The sequence below is a fragment of the Stegostoma tigrinum genome, chromosome 12 (assembly GCF_030684315.1).
Source record: "Stegostoma tigrinum isolate sSteTig4 chromosome 12, sSteTig4.hap1, whole genome shotgun sequence".
NCBI classification, from domain to species: Eukaryota; Metazoa; Chordata; class Chondrichthyes; order Orectolobiformes; family Stegostomatidae; genus Stegostoma; species Stegostoma tigrinum.
The window spans coordinates 81,959,567-81,982,357 of record NC_081365.1 but is presented as its reverse complement, the minus strand read 5'-3'; the positions used below and the strand labels follow the sequence as shown (position 1 = coordinate 81,982,357).

At 47.5% G+C, this 22,791-nt stretch overlaps 1 long non-coding RNA gene across 3 annotated transcripts in view; it reads right to left on the bottom strand.

Annotated features, from left to right (window-relative positions):
* Positions 1–22,791, bottom strand: part of LOC132210445 (uncharacterized) — a 261,894-nt gene that overhangs the window by 90,203 nt on the left and 148,900 nt on the right. For 2 of the 3 annotated variants that reach the window (XR_009446581.1, XR_009446582.1), the window contains exon 1: positions 2,061–2,425. The exons of the other annotated variant lie outside the window; for it this stretch is intronic. This is a non-coding gene — a long non-coding RNA (uncharacterized LOC132210445). Of the gene's footprint in view, positions 1–2,060; positions 2,426–22,791 lie in introns of those variants that run through there. 3 annotated transcript variants of the gene reach the window in all.

Sequence of the window (22,791 nt, the reverse complement as noted above, 5' to 3'; positions counted from 1 at the left end):
GCATCTTGCATTGGTAAAAGTAAAATGTCTCACAATATTTCATAGGAGGAATGATCTAATCAAACGTGACACTGGCGATATCAACACAGGTAACCGCTCTGGTATTTTATAACCAATAATGTAAAGGAGAACATGGTCGGGGGGGGGGGTGGTAAAGGAGTGGTGAGGTTTATGGAAGAAATTCCAGACCTTAAGGCATTGTCAGCTGAAGGCATGGTCACCAATTATGGAGCACCAATAGACATGAAGACAGACTTTGTGAAGCATGGAGATTTTCATTATCTGTCCCAACGAAAATAGCATCATCATCACAGATATGATCATTATTGGTAAACATTGATACAGTGTTGCATTCAGTCAGTGAACTTAGAGAACCAACAGAGAGAAATCCAACAAATGCACAAGCCACACATTCAAAATCTAAACTCAACAGGGATCACGAGGTCAAAGGGAGAATCAACCCACAAAGGTTCTCAACACCAGAGAATAAGCCAGAAAATTACAAATCAAAGTACTGTGTGTGACATGATAAATCAGTAAGAAACTATTTTTAAAGGGACATGGTGTCTTCTCCTGAAAGACTTCCACTGCATCCAACAATTGGAGTCTTGTGGAACACAACTGCAGCAGCTCTTCATAACTGGATAGCAGAGCAGCGCATCTCCAGACTATGACAGAATCTCATCCTGGCAAATAATGCTTTTAGTTTATTCCATCATCCTTAATCACAATATGTTTTACTCATGTAGGAGCAAGTCACATCAAAATAAATTAACATTTTCCCACGATTTACTCACAGCGTACCCTTCAAATCCCATTATTCTTTTATTTTTAACAAAATATCTGGAGTGAAGCTTTAGGCAAATATAGAACTGAATAAGATTCTCCCTCCCACATTGTGGCGTACATTATCAAGTTTCCAGTTAAGCGATACATAAGTGTTTCAGAAATCCTCACTGTGCCTTGTTCGGAAAGGGTTGCCTTTTCCTCCTCCTTGCAGCCAGGATAGCTGGGAAGAGACATTACTCCTGCGTCTCAGACAATCTTTCCGAAAATACTGTTATTACTACATCATAGATCAGCCAGCTCGAGGTCTCCCCCGTTTATTCCTGGTTAATTTTAGAATTGAAATCTATCAATTAAAGCGTCTCCCAGCAAAAAACTGCTTCTAATTACCAGATCTGCAGCATCTATTGCTTTGTCATCAACAGGCACTTGTCAGCCCATCAATCAAGGGGTTAAATTTAAAATAGCCCCGGTTGTTTGGGGCGTGCGAGCCAGTGAGCATCCGGCAGTAAGGGAACAGCGTCAGAGGGCTGCAAGCTAACGGGGTCCGAATCATGTTGCCAAACCACTGCCCGGGTGTGGAGTCACTGCATTTGTCACATCCAAGTCCCCCCTCACGTCTCTAGGCTCTCTTTGCAACACAGCAGCAACAACCTGCACAGAGTGGGTCAAACAAGATCTCCAGTTTGCACTTCCTCAGAAGCGAGACTGAGCTATTACCTTCTTGACAGCTTTCCACTAGAATTAGCTGTTTAACCATCTTAGTCACTGGCCTGATATTCTCTGGTCGGGCACTTTTTTTGCCGAAACAGAACAGTGCAAACCTCCAGAACCACCTTTCCCCTTATACGAACTGATTCTGTGCGTTGTATCTCAACCGTGGATTCGCTACAAACCATCTGCAATCTCTTGCCCGGTTGATAGGGAATCTAGGATTCCCAGTATTGACCTTATCAATCCTCAACGTCCAATCTGCGCTGTTAGGAGCAGAAAGCGCCGGCTTGTGAAGCTAATGGATGCAGGGGAGCTGTATGAGGGAGAGAGAACGCACTATTCAGGCTAATGCTGCATTCCCACCGATTGCACTGTATCAAGAGTCGCTAACAGCATCGGTCAAGATGGGAGAGCCCATATTGAACAACAGACCAAACTCCGTCCCCTCCTACTCCACAATAACAGGACATTTGCAAAACACACACACACACACACACACACACAAAAAAACGCAGGCACATTCACATCAGCCAATGGAACGGTGTGTAAGGGGTACTCACTCGCTTTGCCTTGTTTCGGCCTTTGCAACAGCTTCTGCATTGCAGTTACATCTTCGGTTTTGACAGCTTGCAGTAATTCCTGATCTTTCCCCATGGCTTGTTGATGTGTGTGTGTGTGTTTATGTGCGTGTTTTTCTATCCGATGCATCTTACGTTTTAGGAGCTGAAGCGAGAGAGAGAGACACACACACAGAGGGAGGAAGACTATGCCTGGCAGTGTGTGTGCATAGAGGCAGGGACAGGAGGAGAGCTACCGATGGGTGAAAGGCATAGACAGCCTCGTCTCTTGTATCACAAACCAAAACAGCTCTCTCTCCCAAGATAATAAAATGTGAGGCTGGATGAACACAGCAGGCCAAGCAGCATCTCAGGAGCACAAAAGCTGACGTTTCGGGCCGAAACGTCAGCTTTTGTGCTCCTGAGATGCTGCTTGGCCTGCTGCGTTCATCCAGCCTCACATTTTATTATCTTGGAATTCTCCCGCATCTGCAGTTCCCATTATCTCAGCTCTCTCTCCCCTTCCCCACCCCGGATTATTGCAAATAAAAAGGACAACACAAAATCCCCCTTGCTGTCCCCCCCCCCCCGAGAGCCTGGTGGCTGCATTAAGTACACAGCGGCGATGCCATGGTTCTTCAGTCCGTCCTCACTCCCATCGCGTTTCGCAGCCGCTGCCTCACGCTCTCTCTCCCTCCACAAGAGCTGAGATCTGCTTTCAATGCTCCTACCCTGCCGCATGGCGGAGGAAGATTGTACAGGAGCCAAATCATCACATCCCTCTCATACCAAATAGGACAGATTCTGGGACAAGGCAGGTTTATTTCTGGAAGCGCTCTTAAAGGAAACCCCTACCAAGGAGTGCGTGTTGGGGGTGGGGTGGGGTCGGAAAGGGGTGGAACTAATCCTTTTAAAATCTCTGGTTTGTAACCATTTTCTGAAAATAACACCGCTTTACTTTCTAACATCCCGCTAATCCTTCCCACCATTGCAATATCTGTATTTATTGGTCGATAGACAAGAATTGAACAGGTGAAACTGCACATTTAAACATTATGCTCGTCACAATATTAACTGATGGAAATGGATGCTGTAACTTCAACTTGGCCGGGACTGTTCCAAACTCTCTATCATCCTGGATTAAGAACTGCAAGGTAATGCAACGTTGGTACCTGGTCCCTTTTCACTGGGGGTTGCCAACCTGCTGCCTCAGGAGTCAGCATAACATTTGGCGATTGCAATTTTACGCTGCAAACAGCGCCAATTTGAAAATAATACCGGCGTCTCCAGAAGTGAATTAAACTTGGACAAGAAGCAAATGCGGCTTCCATCAATCATTCCACCCGCCACCACAGCCCTCTCCCACTTCTTACGCCCCTTCAATTATACTTAACACACAAATACAGCTCAATTCCGATTAGCACGTCTCGTTATTTTTTCACTCCCTTCCCCGCCACGTTAACCAGTTATCACTGAGCACCCTGGCTGGTTCCTTATCTGGTCAATCCATAATTGTACATCCCATCTGTGGTCTGGGATCAAACTAGTTATTTGGGAATTATCTCCACACCTGTCTGGAAGGCAGTGTCTTGTTCTCCCTGGGTTATTTTTAATCTGGAAGCAATGCTAATGATGCTGTCTGACTTGGGGTCATGCTTGTCATCAAGATTTGTATGTGCACTCTGCGCAGGGTGGCAATTAACTCGGAAATGTTTTCACCTAGCGGCTGAACGGCTCTAAGTGTCTGCACCCCTCTCATGTGTGTAAATTATCACCGACATGTAAATCTCTGATGGTTCTAATGTGGGATACCACATTATCAATGAGTTATTTTCCGTGTCTTAAGATCCAATAACGTCAGTATCCACTTGCCCACATCATTTGGATGCTTGAGATCGTCGCAGGTAACAGAGAAGGTTGAAAAGGACAAAGATGCTGTTGTGCTGTGCATGGGCTATCCAAAAGCATTTTGTACAATTTTTGAAGAAAATCTTAGAATGAAAGGGACAGCAGCAAAATGGATCCAAAATTGTCTGAGGGATAAGAAAGAGAGTGTAATATAACAAAGTGTGTGGCTGGATGAACACAGCAGGCCAAGCAGCATCTCAGGAGCACCAAAGCTGACGTCAGCTTCTGTGCTCCTGAGATGCTGCTCAGCCTGCTGTGTTCATCCAGCTCCACACTTTGTTATCCTGGATTCTCCAGCATCTGCAGTTCCCATTATCTCTGATCACAAGAAAGAGAGTGTGATGGGTGTTTTTCTGAATGAGAGGATGTTTGTTGTGGAGTTCCCCTGAGGCTGGTATTGAGACCCTTGCTTTCCTGATAGGTACATAAATGATCCAGGCTTGGGTGTGCAGGGGACAACATTGTACTGTACAGATGACACAAAACTCCAATGTACTGCGACCTGTTATGAGACATAGAGTCATAGAAATGTACAGCACAGTCGTTGGTCCATTTCATGGGCGCCATTAGACTTTCATTCCTGGGTGTTGTTTTTAAATTGAAATTGGATTCAAACATGCGTCATGGTGAAAGTTGATTCTGATTACCTGAATCTCCAGATTACTAGTCCAGTGATGTTGTCACAATGCCTCCATTTATGAGAATGATTCTCAGGGATGAGAAACTCAGTTATGAGGATTTTTTCAAGGTACTGGGACTGCTTTCCTTGGAAACTTGATAGAAACTTTCCAAAACCATGAGTGCTCAGGAGAAAGCAGATAGGAATAAAATGCTTCAGAGATAGTAGGAACTGCAGATGCTGGGGAATCTGAGATAACAAGGTGCTGAGCTGGATGAACGCAGCAGGCCCAGCAGCATCAGAGGAGCAGGAAGGCTGGCATTTCAGGCCGAGACCCTTCTTCATTTTTCTGAAGAAAGTTCAGAAAGCTCTTCATCCAATTCTACACCTTGTTATCTAGGAATAAAATGTTCCCACTCCTAAAATGAATCTAGAACCAGAGGGCACAGTTTCAAAGATGCGAACAAAAGAAGCAAATGGGCAGTGAGAAAAAATACTTTATTCAGCCAGTGAGTGATCTGGGCCTGGAATCCACTGCCTGGAAATGTGGTGGTGGCAGATTCAGCGAAGGCACGCAAGAGGGATGGTTACTTAAACAGAAAAAAAAATACATGCAGGGTTTTTGGAAAAAGGTAGAAGATTGGCCTTAAATTAGAGTGCTCAGAGAGCTTGGCAAGTATGATGGGCTGAATGTCCTCCTTCTGCGTTGTAGCAATTCTGCGTTTCTGCCAGGTTCACTCTTCTGTTGTGGGCAGTGATGGATGGCATTTTTGCAGGCAATCACGTAGGTGCTGGATTTTGTACATGACGGGTAGAATTTAACACCCCTCTCTTTATGCGGGGTTTGAGCTGGAGAGTGTAAGTACGGACCTGACTGTCTTTCAAGTTTTACCCTGATGCAGTCTCGATTGGGAAGGCTGGTAAATGTTCTTTACTCCCCTGAGTGGGCAATTAATAACTTAGGCTGAACAAATATCACACAGAAAGTTTGAGAAGTAAAACTCTTAATTACAGAATCCCTACAGTGTACAATCAGACCCTTTGACCCAACATTGACCTTTGCAGCATTCCACCCACACCCATTCCACTATAACCCACCTAACCCACACATACCTGGACACTCTTAGCAACTTAGCATGGCCAAGCCATCTAACCTGCACATCTTTGGACTGTGGGAGGAAACTGGAGCACCCAGAGGAAACCCATGCAGACATATACAGAATGTGCAAACTCCACACAGACAGTCACCTGAGGTTGGAATTGAACCTGGGTCCCTGGAGCTGTGAGGCAGCAGTGCTAACCATTGATCCGCCATGCCATATTAGTAGCGATGGCAAACAGATAGCACCTGACTACCTTTTCTTACAACCTCCTGATTCCCTGGCCAGAAAACCTCTCCCACGACCCCAATTTGTTCACGACTCACTCACAGCATTGGATTAATTGCAGTACCAGCATCAGCCACCCTTCCTGGTGGCACCACCTGCAATGGCGAGACACTAGTCTCTGTTTGGCCAGCATCTCTCAGTGAGTGGGGTTTTAGCCACAGACTGCCCCCGAATGGTAAGTGCTCGGTTGGCACTTCATTCACTGGAACTTTCCTGACAAGGTAACCTGGGGTTTCTGTCAGTTCTCCAAGTGCTAGGTATAATCCCTGTCATCTGATTCACATTCTGATGGAAGTATGCGTAATGCTGCTTGGATGCTAATGGTATATGTTTTGACCTCAGTATTTCAGTTACAATCCTCTCTTAATCCAGTGCAGTGAGGATAGAGATATCACCAACCACTTACAGGTTAGATGCAAGTGGATTTCCGCTGACTCTTGTAAAAGTGTTCAGTGGTTTTCAGAGCTGTTTAAGCCAGCTGAAATCTCTCAGGAATGGGGAAGCATTCCCTGACTGTGAGGATACTGCACAAGTCAACAACAGGGCTACAGTCGTGGCTATCCCCTCAGACAAGCATGACTGAGAGAATGGACAGAAATCACACAGAGCAGGACAGGTGACTGGAATAAGGTGAATGATGAAGGAGACAACGATTCTCAGTGGGATACCTGAATCTCCAGAGTCTGAATGGAGCCATTTTTCCCGTCGTGAAGAACTGTGCGTGAGCTTTCACCTCAGTACAGACATCCTCACTGGAATTGATCACTTCTGAAACTGTAAGTACAACCTCCAAGCAGGGTCACAAGGTCATGGCCAGAGGATGGGAAGATTCCAGGCTGGCCCAAAGATTACTTGCAAAATTTTCCAGCTTGTCATTTTTCCTGTTCCCATAAGGACTTGTAATGGGAATCAAAATTACATGAAAATCAAGTACATTTCAGTTTTCCTTGTCAGAGAGCAGCAGGATACTGAACAGAAGACTTTGTAATAATTCTTCAATATTCTGCCCTGCCATCCTCATTTGAACAACTTGAAGTAATGAGGAGGTGACAAGAGCCTTTGTTTGATGACGTGGTCCATATGGGAGTGTGTATTATACACTCAGAGGGGCTGCATAAAGTACCACAGGAAATGTAATGGTGCAGACCACTGGAGTAGTTCAATGTTGTTTCTGCTGCCTGGAGCACTCTGGGGCAGTCCTGCAGTACAGACAAGGGCCGGTGTCGTCATGATTCTTGATAGTCTCCAACCTTGGCATCATGAGGGTACGCTGTCGCTGCCAGTGATCGGGCACCAGCTGAGAAAGAGGAGGAGTTGGAAGCAGTGAGGAGGTAACCATTGCAGCTTTTTTGTTGCCAGACTTTCTGTGATCCACTCGACCAACTGTAATACAGGTAAATGTAAGATCAAATTCCACTAACAAGGCTGAACCTTCCCTCTCCTTGGCTGTTGACTACCACTGCACCACTTGTCTACAAACAACAGTAAATGCCATCACAATATCGATATTTCAAAACAATAATGTTGAACAATCTATGCCATAATGCATGCAAATATCAACTGCCCTCATTTATTTCCTTCATACCAGTATTACAGGTGCCTTTTTCTTGCTTCATGCTCCCACAGAGTGCGATCCCTGTGACTGTGGCACTGCTGGTGAAAGCTGATGATTTTTATTGTGTTTATCCTGAGTAACTCGAGCTCCAGAAGGTCCCACCCAGGACTGTGCCACAACAGCAAGGTGTGGCAGAAATCAGGGCTGGCTGGCTGACCAGCAATGTTAGCAAGGGCACTAACAAGGCAAAGGATTGGCAATAAGGGAAGGACACTTGCAGACAGGTGGTTCATGACCCATTGCATCACTGCCACTTCTTGCTGTGACTGTCACCCCCATCACCACCCCACCCCGCCCCCGCACCCCCTCCCACCACCCAGCCCTGGGCAGCAGTGCTGGAAATGCACTACACTTTGAGCACTGGAATTGCTGGGCATGATGACATGAATCTGACCTTGCAGCCATTTCATTGGCTTCTGCTTTTTCTGGAGCAGAGATACCAATCATGACTCAATCTGTAACTGTTCCCATCAGGTTGGCCACAACTCAGTGCTGGAGTGGATGGGTTCCAAACACTGCGCCAGATTGAAGCCAGAGTCTTTCATGCTCCGTGACGTGAATGGCAGGCTTTCTAACCTGCCAATGCACTAATCCTTCTTCTGTCGGCCACCCCATCCCCATTGCAGTTCTCATCTGAATCCCCTGTAGCTGAATCCTCTGGTGAACTGACTCCAATTCTTTGAGACCTCACTGCAGGTCACTCATGCTCAGTGTCTGAAATGAGGAATAACTGGTTGAGGGACAGAGTGGTTGAGGAAAGAAATTCCAGTGTTCGTACCTTGGCAGCTCACAGCAATGCCACCTGTGAGCTAACTACAACTGGAAATGTTCAGGAATGAGTTAGTGTAAAACTGTAGATAGCTGTGAAAACTAGGAGACTGGAGGGGATTACAGAGATTAGGGGAGGGATTCAAGACCGTGGAGGGATTTGAAACCGAAACTAGAGTTGATTAATTAATATTAAAATTGAGGATTTGCTGAACTTGGAATTGATGCAGGTCAAGGGGCACAGGATGTGCTATGAACGGTTAACATAAACAGCAGAAGACCCTGATTTTATCGAGAATAGAAAGCGGGAGGTGCGCAGGGTGCATTGGAATAATTCAGTGCAAAGGGACCAAGAGCAAGAATGTCTGTTTCAGCAACAAATAAACTGGGATTGGAACAAAGTAAGATGTTACAACAGCATTCGTTTGATCGTTCTTTGTGAACGGGGTGGGGAGCGGTTGTGAGGAAAGAAGGGGTGAGGGCAGGACATTTCCATAATTCTTCTTTCTTTGAATTAGAGTTTCTTTATTTAGTTTTACTGTCTTCTGTCCCTGTAGAGTGCACTGGGTTAATGGCAGGAAATGTACAAGGAGAAGTCCCCTCAGTGACAGCCAACTGTGTGACAGCAATTAAAAGAGGAATTACTAAATAATGGTTACTAAATCTGGAGAACTATGATTTTGATTACTAATGAGATTTATCAGCTCTGGGTTCTTTCAGTTGACAGCAAGAGGTTTGTTGATGAATCTCGAACATTCACAGCTTTGACTTTCAACCAACTTTCCACAAGGGGTGGGGTGGGGGGGGTTCGTGAATGGAAGGAGCTGCCAACAGATGTGGTCGAGGCAGATAAAATTGCTGTATTTAAAAGACATTTGGACAGGTACACAATTAGGAAAGGTTTAGACGGATACCAAACACAGGCAAATGGGACCGGTTAAGTTTGCGACACCTGATCATTCCAGATGATTGGGACTGAAGGTCCTGATTCTGTGCTGTGTGACTCTATGAATCTATGACTGAAGAGCTAACTAGGTGTGTGCATGAGGGCAATGCATTTGATACAGTCTACTTGGGCTTCAGCAAAGCTTTTGACAAGATCCCCCATTTGAAGACTGTTAGAACAGGAAACAGTCCATGGGATCCGAGGACACATGTGCACAGGAAATCATAACTCATGTAATTTGAATGAGTTTTTTAAAGTAGTAATCAAGAGCATTCATTAAGGCAGAAAGATGGACGCATACGGGCTTCAGTAAGGCGTTCAAGAAGGTTCCTCACGGTACTCCAAGAGGGAAGTTAAATCACACGGAGCACAGGGAGAGCTAGCCATAGAACATAGAACATTACAGCACAGTACAGGCCCTTCGGCCCTCGATCTTGTGCCGACCTGTCATGCCGATCTCAAGCCCATCTAACCTGCACTATTCCATGTACGCCCATATGCTTATCCAATGGCGACTTAAATGTACCTAAAGTTGGCAAATCTACAACCGTTGCAGGCAAAGCGTTCCATTCCCTTACTACTCTCTGAGTAAAGAAACTACCTCTGACATCTGTCCTATATCTTTCACCCCTCAATTTAAAGCTATGCCCCCTCGTGTTCGCCGTCACCATCCGAGGAAAAAGGCTCTCCCTATCCACCCTATCTAACCCTCTGATTATTTTATATGTCTCAATTAAGTCACCTCTCAACCTTCTTCTCTCGGATGAAAACAGCCTCAAGTCCCTCAGCCATTCATTCTAAGACCTTCCCTCTATACCAGGCAACATCCTAGTAAATCTCCTCTGCACCCTTTTCAAAGCTTCCACATCCTTCTTATAATGCGGTGACCAGAACTGTATACAATACTCCAAGTGCGGCCGCACCAGAGTTTTGTACAGCTTCACCATAACCTCTCGGTTCCGGAACTCGATCCCTCTATTAATAAAAGCTAAAACACTGTATGCCTTCTTAACAGCCCTGTCAACCTGGGTGGCAACTTTCAAGGATCTGTGTTCAAGGACACTGAGATCTCTCTGCTCATCTATACTACTAAGCATCTTATCATTAGCCCTGTACTTTGCCTTCTGGTTACTCCTACCAAAGTGCATCACCTCACACTTGTCTGCATTAACCTCCATTTGCCACCTCTCAGCCCAGCTCTGCAGCTTATCTATGTCTCTCTGCAACCAATCCTTTGTCACTATCCACAACTCCACCTATCTTAGTGTCATCTGCAAATTTACGAACCCATCCTTCAAGGCCCTCTTCCAGGTCATTAATGAAAATGACAAACAGCAGTGGACCCAACACTGACCCTTGCGGTACACCACCAGTAACTGGTCTCCAGGATGAACGTTTCCCATCAACTACCACCCTCTGTCTTCTTTCAGCAAGCAAATTTCCGATCCAAAGTGCTATATCTCCCACAATTCCATTCCTCTGCATTTTGTACAATAGTCTGTTATGGGGAACCTTATCGAGCGCCTTGCTGAAATCCATATACTCCACATCAACCGGTTTACTCTCATCTCCCTGTTTGGTCACCTTCTCAAAGAACTCAATAAGGTTTGTGAAGCACGACCTTCCCTTCACAAAACCGTGCTGACTATCCCTAATCAATTTATTCTTTTCTAGATGATTGTAAATCCTATCCCATATAACCTTTTTCAACACTTTACCGACAAGTGAGGTAAGGCTCACTGGCCGATAATTAGCAGGGTTGTCTCTACTCCCCTTCTTGAACAGGGGAACCACAATTGCTATCCTCCAGTCATCTGGCACTATTCCTGCAGACAATGATGAGTTAAAGATCAATGCCAAAGGCTCGGCAATCTCCTCCCTGGATTCTCAGAGGATCCGAGGATAAATCCCATCCGGCCCAGGGGACATAGCTATCTTCACCCTCTGTAGGATTTCAAATACCTCTTCCTTCTGAACCTCAATCCCACTTAGTCCAGTAGCCTGTATTTCTGTATTCTCCTCGACAGCATTGTCGTTTTCTAGAGTGAATACTGTTGAAAAATATTCATTTAGCGCTTCCCCTATCTCATCTGACTCCACACACAACTTACCACTACTATCCTTGACTGGGCCTCATCTTACTTTTGTCATTCTTTTATTCCTTAAATACAGAGAGAAAGCCTGAGGGTTTACCCTGATCCTATGCGCCAACAACTTCTCATGTCTCCTCCTGGATCTTCTGAGCTCTCTCTTTCGGTCTTTCCTGGCTACCTTGTAACCCTCAATCACCCTAACTGAGCCTTCACATCTGAAAGTAACAGAAGCCTTCTTCTTCCTCTTGACCAGAGATTCCACTTCCTTCGTAAACCATGGCTCCCGCACCCTGCAGCTTACTCCCTGCCTGACAGGTACATACCTATCTAGGACACACAGGAGCTTTTCCTTAAATAAGCTCCACATTTCTATTGTGCCCATCCACTGCAGTTTCCTTCCCCATCCTATGCTCCCTAAATCTTGCATAATCTCTTCGTAATTACCTTTCCCCCAGCTATAACTCTTGCCCAGTGGTGTACACCTATACCTTTCCATCACTGAAGTAAACATAACAGAATTGTGATCGCTATCACCAAGGTGATCAACGACTTTGAAATCAAACAGCTGGCCAGGATCATCACCCAGTACTGATGTGGTCACTGCACCCCAATTCCATCAGTCAATACATCCCATTTCACTCAGTCACTGCATCCCACATCCCTCAGTCACGGCATCCCATTTCACTCAGTCACTGTATCCCGTTTCTCACTGAGGCTGCATTCAATTTCCGTCAATCACTGCATCCCATTTCCGTCAGTCAAGGCATCCCATTTCCCATAGTCACTGCATCCCATTTCCCTCAGTCTCTGCATCCCATTTACCTCAGTCACTGCATCCCATGTCCCTCAGTCACTGCATCCCATTTCACTCAATCACTGCATCTCCTTCACCACAGTCACTGCGTCCAATTTCCATCAGTCACTGTTTCCCATATCTCACAGACGCTGCATTCAATTTCCCACACTCACTGTATCCCATTTCCCATCGTCACAGCATGTCCTTTCCCTCAGTCTCTGCATCGCATTTCACTCAGTGATTGCATCCCTTTTCCCTCAGTCACTGCATTCCATTTCCCTCAGTCACTGCATCCCATTTCCGTCAGTCACTGCATCCCATTTCACTCAGTCACTGCATCCCAAGTTCCTCGGTCACTGCACCCCAAGCCCGCTCGGGCACTGCATCCCTATGAACACACTCACACCTTCCCAGTACCTCAGTCACTGCATCACATTTACATCAGACACTGCAACTCATTTCACTCAGTCACTGCAGCTCATGTCACTCTGTCACTGCATCCAATTTCCATCAGTCACTGCATCTCATTTCACTCATTCACTTCATCACATTTCATGCAGTCACTGCATCCCATTTCACTCAGTCACTGCATCCGATTTCCCTCAGTCACTGCATCCCATTGCCCTCAGTCACTGCATCCCATTTCACTCAGTCACTGCATCCCATTACCCTCAGTCACTGCATCCCATTACCCTCAGTCACTGCATCCCATTATCTTCATTTACAGGATCCAATTTCAAACAGACACTGCATCACATTTCCGTCAGTGACTGCATCCCATTTCCCTCAGTCACTGCATACCATTTCCATCAGTCACTGCATCTCATTTCACTCAGTCACTGCATCCCATTTCCCTCAGTCACTGCATCCCATTTCCCTCAGTCACTGCATCCCATTTCCCTCAGTCACTGCATCCCACTTCCGTCAGTCACTCCATCCCATTTCACTCAGTCACTGCATCCCTTTTCCCTCAGTCGCAGCATCCCATTTCCCACAGACACTGCTTTTCCTTTCCTGAAGTCACTGCATCCCATTTCACTCAGTCACTGCACCCCAAGCCCGCTCGGGCACTGCATCCCTATTAACTCAGTCACTCCTTCCCAGTACCTCAGTCACTGCATCCCATTACCCTCAGTCACTGCATCCCATTACCCTCAGTCGCAGCATCCCATTTCCCACAGACACTGCATTTCGTTTCCCTCAGTCAATGCATCTCATTTCCACCAGTCACTGCATCCCATTTCACTCCCCACTGCATCTCATTTCACTTATTCACTGCATCCCATTTCACGCAGTCAGTGCATCGCATTTCACTCAGTCACTGCATCCCATTTCTCTCAGTCACTGCATCCCATTTCACTCAGTCACTGCATCCCATTCCACTCAGTCACTGCATCCCATTTCAATCAGTCAGTGCAACACATTCCACTCAGTCACTGCATCCCATTTCAATCAGTCAGTGCATCACATTTCACTCAGGCACTGTATCCCATTTCCCTAAGTCACTGCACCCCAAGCCCGCTCGGGCACTGCAGCCCTATTAATTCAGTCACTCCTTCCCAGTACCTCAGTCACTGCATCGCATTTCACTCAGCCACTGCATCCCAGTTCACACAGTCACCGCATCCCAGTTCACACAGTCACCGCATCCCATTTCAAACAGTCACTGCATCTCATTTCATTCATTCAATGCTTCACATTCCACTCAGTCACCGCTTCCCATTTCCCACAGTCACTGCATCTCCTTTCCTCAGTCACTGCATGCCATTTCACTCAGTAACTGCAGGCCATTTCCGTCGGTCACTGCAACCCATTTCACTCAGTCACTGCATCCCAAGTTCCTCGGTCACTGTACCCCAAGCCCGCTCGGGCACTGCATCCCTATGAACACACTCACACCTTCCCAGTACCTCAGTCACTGCATCACATTTACATCAGACACTGCAACTCATTTCACTCAGTCACTGCAGCTCATGTCACTCTGTCACTGCATCCAATTTCCATCAGTCACTGCATCTCATTTCACTCATTCACTTCATCACATTTCATGCAGTCACTGCATCCCATTTCACTCAGTCACTGCATCCGATTTCCCTCAGTCACTGCATCCCATTGCCCTCAGTCACTGCATCCCATTTCACTCAGTCACTGCATCCCATTACCCTCAGTCACTGCATCCCATTACCCTCAGTCACTGCATCCCATTATCTTCATTTACAGGATCCAATTTCAAACAGACACTGCATCACATTTCCGTCAGTGACTGCATCCCATTTCCCTCAGTCACTGCATACCATTTCCATCAGTCACTGCATCTCATTTCACTCAGTCACTGCATCCCATTTCCCTCAGTCACTGCATCCCATTTCCCTCAGTCACTGTATCCCATTTCCCTCAGTCACTGTATCCCATTTCCCTCAGTCACTGCATCCCACTTCAGTCAGTCACTCCATCCCATTTCACTCAGTCACTGCATCCCTTTTCCCTCAGTCGCAGCATCCCATTTCCCACAGACACTGCTTTTCCTTTCCTGAAGTCACTGCATCCCATTTCACTCAGTCACTGCACCCCAAGCCCGCTCGGGCACTGCATCCCTATTAACTCAGTCACTCCTTCCCAGTACCTCAGTCACTGCATCCCATTACCCTCAGTCACTGCATCCCATTACCCTCAGTCGCAGCATCCCATTTCCCACAGACACAGCATTTCGTTTCCCTCAGTCAATGCATCTCATTTCCACCAGTCACTGCATCCCATTTCACTCCCCACTGCATCTCATTTCACTTATTCACTGCATCCCATTTCACGCAGTCAGTGCATCGCATTTCACTCAGTCACTGCATCCCATTTCTCTCAGTCACTGCATCCCATTTCACTCAGTCACTGCATCCCATTCCACTCAGTCACTGCATCCCATTTCAATCAGTCAGTGCATCACATTTCACTCAGGCACTGTATCCCATTTCCCTAAGTCACTGCACCCCAAGCCCGCTCGGGCACTGCAGCCCTATTAATTCAGTCACTCCTTCCCAGTACCTCAGTCACTGCATCGCATTTCACTCAGCCACTGCATCCCAGTTCACACAGTCACCGCATCCCAGTTCACACAGTCACCGCATCCCATTTCAAACAGTCACTGCATCTCATTTCATTCATTCAATGCTTCACATTCCACTCAGTCACCGCTTCCCATTTCCCACAGTCACTGCATCTCCTTTCCTCAGTCACTGCATGCCATTTCACTCAGTAACTGCAGGCCATTTCCCTCAGTCACTGCATCCCATTACCATCAGTCACTACATCCCATTACTCTCAGTCACTGCATCACAGTACGCTCAGTCACAGCATCCCATTTCCCTCAGACACTGCATCCCATTACCCTCAGTCACTGCATCCCATTACCCTCAGTCACTGCATCCCATTACCCTCAGTCACAGTATGCCATTTCCCACAGTCACTGCATCTCCTTTCCCTCAGTCACTGCATCCGTTTGCCAACAGTCAATGCAATCCATTTCCAACAGTCACTGCATCCCGTTTCCAAGAGTCAGTGCATCCCATTTCACTCAGCCACTGCATCCCATTTCCCTCAGTCACTGCATCCCACATCACTCAATCACTGCAGGCCATTTCACTCATTGACTGCATCCCATTTCACTCTGACACTGCGACCCATTTCCCTCAGTCACTGCATCTCATTTCACTCAGTCACTGCATCCCATTTCCCTCAGTCACTGCATCTCATTTCACTCAAGCACTGTGTCCCATTTCACTCACTCACTGCACCCCAAGTCCGCTCGGGCACTGCATCCCCATGAACTCAGTCACTCCTTCCCAGTACCTCAGTCACTGCATCCCATTTCCATCAGGTACTGCATGACATTTCCATCAGACACTGCAGCTCATGTCACTCTGTCACTGCATCCCATTTCCCTCAGTCACTGTATCCCATTTCACTCAGTCACTGCATCCCATTTCCCTCAGTCACTGCATCTCCTTCACCACAGTCACTGCATCCCATTTCACGCAGTCACTGCATCGTATTTTAATCAGTCACTGCATCCCATTTCACTCAATCACTGAATCTCCTTCAACACAGTCAGTGCATCCCATTTCCATCAGTCACTGTTTCCCTTATCTCACAGATACTGCATTCAATTTCCCACACTCACTGCATCCCATTTCCCATCGTCACAGCATCTCCTTTCCCTCAGTCTCTGCAACGCAATTCACTCAGTGATTGCATCCCCATTTCCCTCAGTCACTGCATCTCATTTCACTCGGTCAGTGCATCCCATTTCACTCAGTCACTGCATCACAATTCACTCAGTCACTGCATCACATTTCACTCAGTCACTGCATCCCATTTACTCAATCACTGCAACACCTTCACCGCAGTCACTGCATCACATTTCCATCAGTCACTGTTTTCCGTATCTCACAGACGATGAATTCAATTTCCCACACTCACTGCATCCCATTTCCCTCAGTCACTGCATCCCATTTCAAGCAGTCACTGCATACCATTTCCCATAGTCACAGCATCTCCTTTCCCTCAGTCTCTGCATCGCATTTCACTCAGTGATTGCATCCTCCTTGCTACAAATACTGCATCCCATTTCCCTCAGTCACTGCATCCCATTTCCCTCAGTCACTGCATCGCATTTCACTCGGTCACTGCATCGCATTTCACTCGGTCACTGCATCGCATTTCACTCTGTCACTGCATCCCATTTCCCTCAGTCACTGCATCCCAATTCCCTCAGTCACTGCATCCCACGTCCGTGTGTCACGGCATCCCATGTCCGTGTGTCAGTGCATCCCATGTCTCTCAGTCACTGCATCTCATGTCCCTCAGTCACTGCATCCAATGTCCCTCAGTCACTGCATCCCATTTCACTCAGTCAGTGCGTCCCTTTTCGGTCAGGCACTGTATCCCATTTCCCTCAGTCACTGTGCCCCAAGCCCGCTCGGGCACTGATTCCCGATTAACTCAGTCACTCCTTCCCAGGACCTCTGTCACTGCAGCTCATGTCACTCTGTCACTGCATCACATTTCCATCAGACAGTGCATCTCATTTCACTCAGTCACTGCATCCCATTTCCCTCAGTCACTGCATCCCATGTCCCTCAGTCACTGCTTTCCATGTCCCTCAGTCACTGCATCCCATTTCACTCAGTCACTGCATCCCATTTCACTCAATCACTGCATCTCCCTCACCATAGTCACTGCATCCCATTTCCATCAGTCACTGTTTCCCTTATCTCACAGACGCTGCATTCAATTTCCCACACTCACTGCATCCCATTTCCCATCGTCACAGCATCTCCTTTCCCTCAGTCTCTGCGTAGCAATTCACTCAGTGATTGCATCCCATTACCCTCAGTCACTGCATCTCATTTCACTCGGTCAGTGCATACCATTTCACTCAGTCAGTGCATCACATTTCACTCAGTCGCTGCATCACATTTTACTCAGTCACTGCATCACATTTCACTCAGTCACTGAATCCCGTTTACTCAATCACTGCATGTCTTTCACCACAGTCACTGCATCACATTTCCATCAGTCACTGTTTCCCGTATCTCACAGACGATGAATTCAATTTCCCACGCTCACTGCATCCCATTTCCCTCAGTCACTGCATCCCATTTCCATCAGACACTGCAGCTCATGTCACTCTGTCACTGCATCCAATTTCCATCAGTCACAGCATCCCATTTCACCCAGTCACTGCATCCCATTGCACTCAGTCACTGCATCCCATGTCCCTCAGTCAGTGCGTCCCTTTTCGGTCAGGCACTGTGTCCCATTTCCCTCAGTCACTGCAACCCATGCCCGCTCGGGCACCGATGCCCTATTAACTCAGAAACTCCTTCCCAGTACCTCTGTCACTGCAGCTCATGTCCCTCAGTCACTGCATCCCATGTCCCTCAGTCACAGCATCCCATGTCCCTCAGTCACTGCATCCCATTTGACTCAGTCACTGCATCTCATTTCACTCAGTCACTGCATCTCATTTCACTCAGTCACTGCATCTCATTTCACTCAGTCTCTGCATCCCATATCACTCCGCCACTGCATCCTCTTTCACTCAGTGACTGCATCACAGTTCACTCAGTGACTGAACCACAGCACACTCAGTGAGTGCATCATATTTCACTCAGTGACGGAATCACATTTCACTCAGTGACTGAATCACATTTCACTGAGTCACTGTGTCCCATTTCACACAGTCACTGCATCACATTTCACACAATCAGTGCATCCCATTTCACACAATCAGTGCATCTCATTTCCCTCAGTTACTGCATCCCATTTCCCTCAGTCACTGCAACCCATTTCCCTCAGTCAATGTATCCCATTTGCATCAGTCACTACATCCCATTTCCCTCAGTCACTGCATCCCATTTCCCTGAGTCACTGTATCCCATTTCCCTGAGTCCCTGCATCCCATTTCCCTCAGTCACTGCATCCCATTTCCCTCAGTCACTGCATCCCATTTCACACGATCACTGCATCCCATTTCACTCAGACACTGCATCTCATTTCCCTCAGTCACTGCATCGCATTTCCCTCAGTTACTGCATCACATTTCCATCAGTCACTGCATCACATTTCCGTCAATCACTGCATCTCATTTCCTTCAGTCAAGGCATCCCATTTCCGTGTGTCACTGCATCGCATTTCCCACAGTCACTGCATCCCATTTTCATCAGTCACTATATCCCATTTCCATCAGTCATTGTAACCCATTTTCCCTCAGTCACTGCATCCCATTTCCCACAGTCACTGCATCCCATTTCCATCAGTCACTATATCCCATTTCCATCAGTCATTGCAACCCATTTTCCCTCAGTCACTGCATCCCATTTCACACAATCAGTGCATTCCATTTCATTCAGTGAGTGCATCCCATTTCCCTCAGTCACTGCATCCCATTTCCAACAGTCACTACATCCCATTTCCATCAGTCACTGCATCCCATTTCACTAATTCACTGCATCCCATTTCCCACAGGCACTGCATCTCCTTTCACCGAGTCACTGCATCACATTTCACTCAGTCACTGCATCCCATTTCCATCAGTCACTGCATCACATTTCACTCAGTCACTGCATCACATTTCACTCAGTCACTGCATCCCATTTCGCTCAGCCACTGCATTTCATTTCACTCAGTCACTGCATCCCATTTCCCACAGGCACTGCATCTCCTTTCACCGAGTCACTGCATCACATTTCACTCAGTCACTGCATCCCATTTCCCTCATTCACTGCATCCCATTTCACTCAGTCACTGCACCTCAAGCCCGCTCGGGCACTGCATCCCTATTAACTCAGTCACTCCTTCCCAGTACCTCAGTTACTGCATCCCATGTCCCACAGTAACTGCATCACATTTCCATCAGGCACTGCAGCGCATGTCACTCTGACACTGCATCCAATTTCCATCAGTCACTGCATCTCATTTCACTAATTCACTGCATCCCATTTCCCTCAGTCACTGTATCCCATGTCCGTGTGTCACAGGATCCAATGTCCCTCAGTCACTGCATCACATTTCACTCAGTCAGTGCGTCCCTTTTCGGTCAGGCACTGTATCCCATTTCCGTCAGTCACTGCAGCCTAAGCCCGCTCGGGCACTGATTCCCTATTAACTCTGCCACTCCTTCCCAGCACCTCTGTCACTGCATCCCATGTCCTTGTGTCACTGCATCCCATGTCCGTGTGTCACTGCATCCCATGTCCGTGTGTCACTGCATCCCATGTCCCTCAGTCACTGCATCCCAAGTCCCTCAGTCACTGCATCCCAAGTCCCTCAGTCACTGCATCCCATTTCACTCAGTCAGTGCGTCCCTTTTCGGTCAGGCACTGTATCCCATTTCCATCAGTCACTGCTCCCCAAGCACGCTCGGGCACTGATTCCCTATTAACTCAGTCACTCCTTCCCAGTACCTCTGTCACTGCATCCCATGTCCCTCAGTCAGTGCATCCCATGTCCCTCAGTCAGTGCATCCCATGTCCCTCAGTCACTGCATCCCATGTCCCTCAGTCACTGCATCCCATTTCGCTCAGTCACTGCATCCCATTTCGCTCAGTCGCAGCATCCTATATCCCACAGACACTGCATTTCATTTCACTCAGTCACTGCATCCCATTTCCCACAGGCACTGCATCTCCTTTCACCGAGTCACTGCATCACATTTCACTCAGTCACTGCATCCCATTGCCCTCATTCACTGCATCCCATTTCACTCAGTCACTGCACCTCAAGCCCGCTCGGGCACTGCATCCCTATTAACTCAGTCACTCCTTCCCAGTACCTCAGTTACTGCATCCCATGTCCCACAGTAACTGCATCACATTTCCATCAGGCACTGCAGCACATGTCACTCTGACACTGCATCCAATTTCCATCAGTCACTGCATCTCATTTCACTAATTCACTGCATCCCATTTCCCTCAGTCACTGTATCCCAAGTCCGTGTGTCACAGGATCCAATGTCCCTCAGTCACTGCATCACATTTCACTCAGTCAGTGCGTCCCTTTTCGGTCAGGCACTGTATCCCATTTCCGTCAGTCACTGCAGCCTAAGCCCGCTCGGGCACTGATTCCCTATTAACTCAGCCACTCCTTCCCAGCACCTCTGTCACTGCATCCCATGTCCGTGTGTCACTGCATCCCATGTCCGTGTGTCACTGCATCCCATGTCCGTGTGTCACTGCATCCCATGTCCCTCAGTCACTGCATCCCAAGTCCCTCAGTCACTGCATCCCAAGTCCCTCAGTCACTGCATCCCATTTCACTCAGTCAGTGCGTCCCTTTTCGGTCAGGCACTGTATCCCATTTCCATCAGTCACTGCTCCCCAAGCACGCTCGGGCACTGATTCCCTATTAACTCAGTCACTCCTTCCCAGTACCTCTGTCACTGCATCCCATGTCCCTCAGTCAGTGCATCCCATGTCCCTCAGTCAGTGCATCCCATGTCCCTCAGTCACTGCATCCCATGTCCCTCAGTCACTGCATCCCATGTCCCTCAGTCACTGCATCCCATTTCGCTCAGTCACTGCATCCCATTTCGCTCAGTCGCAGCATCCTATATCCCACAGACACTGCATTTCCTTTCCTTAAGTCACTGCATCCCATTTCACTCAGTCCCTGCAGCCCAAGCCCGCTCGGGCACTGCATCCCTATTAACTCAGTCACTCCTTACCAGTACCTCAGTCACTGCATCGCATTTCACTCAGTCACTGCATCCCATTTCACTCAGTCACTGCATCCATTTCCATCAGTCACTGCATCCCATTACCCTCAGTCACAGCATCCCATTTCCCACAGACACTGCATTTCCTTGCCCTTAGTCACTGCATCTCATTTCCACCAGTCACTGCATCCCATTTCACTCCCCACTGCATCCCATTTCACTCAGCCACTGCATCCCATTTCACTCAGCCACTGCATCCCAGTTCACTCAGCCACTGCATCCCAGTTCACTCAGCCACTGCATCCCAGTTCACACAGTCACCGCATCCCAGTTCACACAGTCACCACATCCCAATTCACAGAGTCACCGCATTCCAGTTCCGTCAGTCACTGCATCCCAGTTCCATCAGTCACTGTATCCGATTTCTATCAGTCTCTGCATCCCATTTCACTCAGTCAGTGCGTCACATTTCACTCAGACACTGTATCCCATTTCCCTAAGTCACTGCACCCCAAGCCCGCTCGGGCACTGCATCCCTATTAACTCAGTCACTCCTTCCCAGTACCTCCGTCACTGCATCCCATTTCACTCAGTCACTGCTTCCATTTCCATCAGTCACTGCATCCCATTACCCTCAGTCACTGCATCCCATTTCACTCAGTCACTGCATCCCATTTCCCTCAGTCACTGCATCCCATTTCCCTGAGTCACTGTATCCCATTTCCCTGAGTCCCTGCATCCCATTTCCCTCAGTCACTGCATCCCATTTCCCTCAGTCACTGCATCTCATTTCACACGATCACTGCATCCCATTTCACTCAGACACTGCATCTCATTTCCCTCAGTCACTGCATCGCATTTCCCTCAGTTACTGCATCACATTTCCATCAGTCACTGCATCACATTTCCGTCAATCACTGCATCCCATTTCCTTCAGTCAAGGCATCCCATTTCCGTGTGTCACTGCATCGCATTTCCCACAGTCACTGCATCCCATTTTCATCAGTCACTATATCCCATTTCCATCAGTCATTGTAACCCATTTTCCCTCAGTCACTGCATCCCATTTCCCACAGTCACTGCATCCCATTTCCATCAGTCACTATATCCCATTTCCATCAGTCATTGCAACCCATTTTCCCTCAGTCACTGCATCCCATTTCACACAATCAGTGCATTCCATTTCATTCAGTGAGTGCATCCCATTTCCCTCAGTCACTGCATCCCATTTCCAACAGTCACTACATCCCATTTCCATCAGTCACTGCATCACATTTCACTCAGTCACTGCATCCCATTTCACTCAGTCACTGCATCCCATTACCCTCAGTCACTGCATCCCATTTCACTAAGTCACTGCATCCCATTTCCCACAGGCACTGCATCTCCTTTC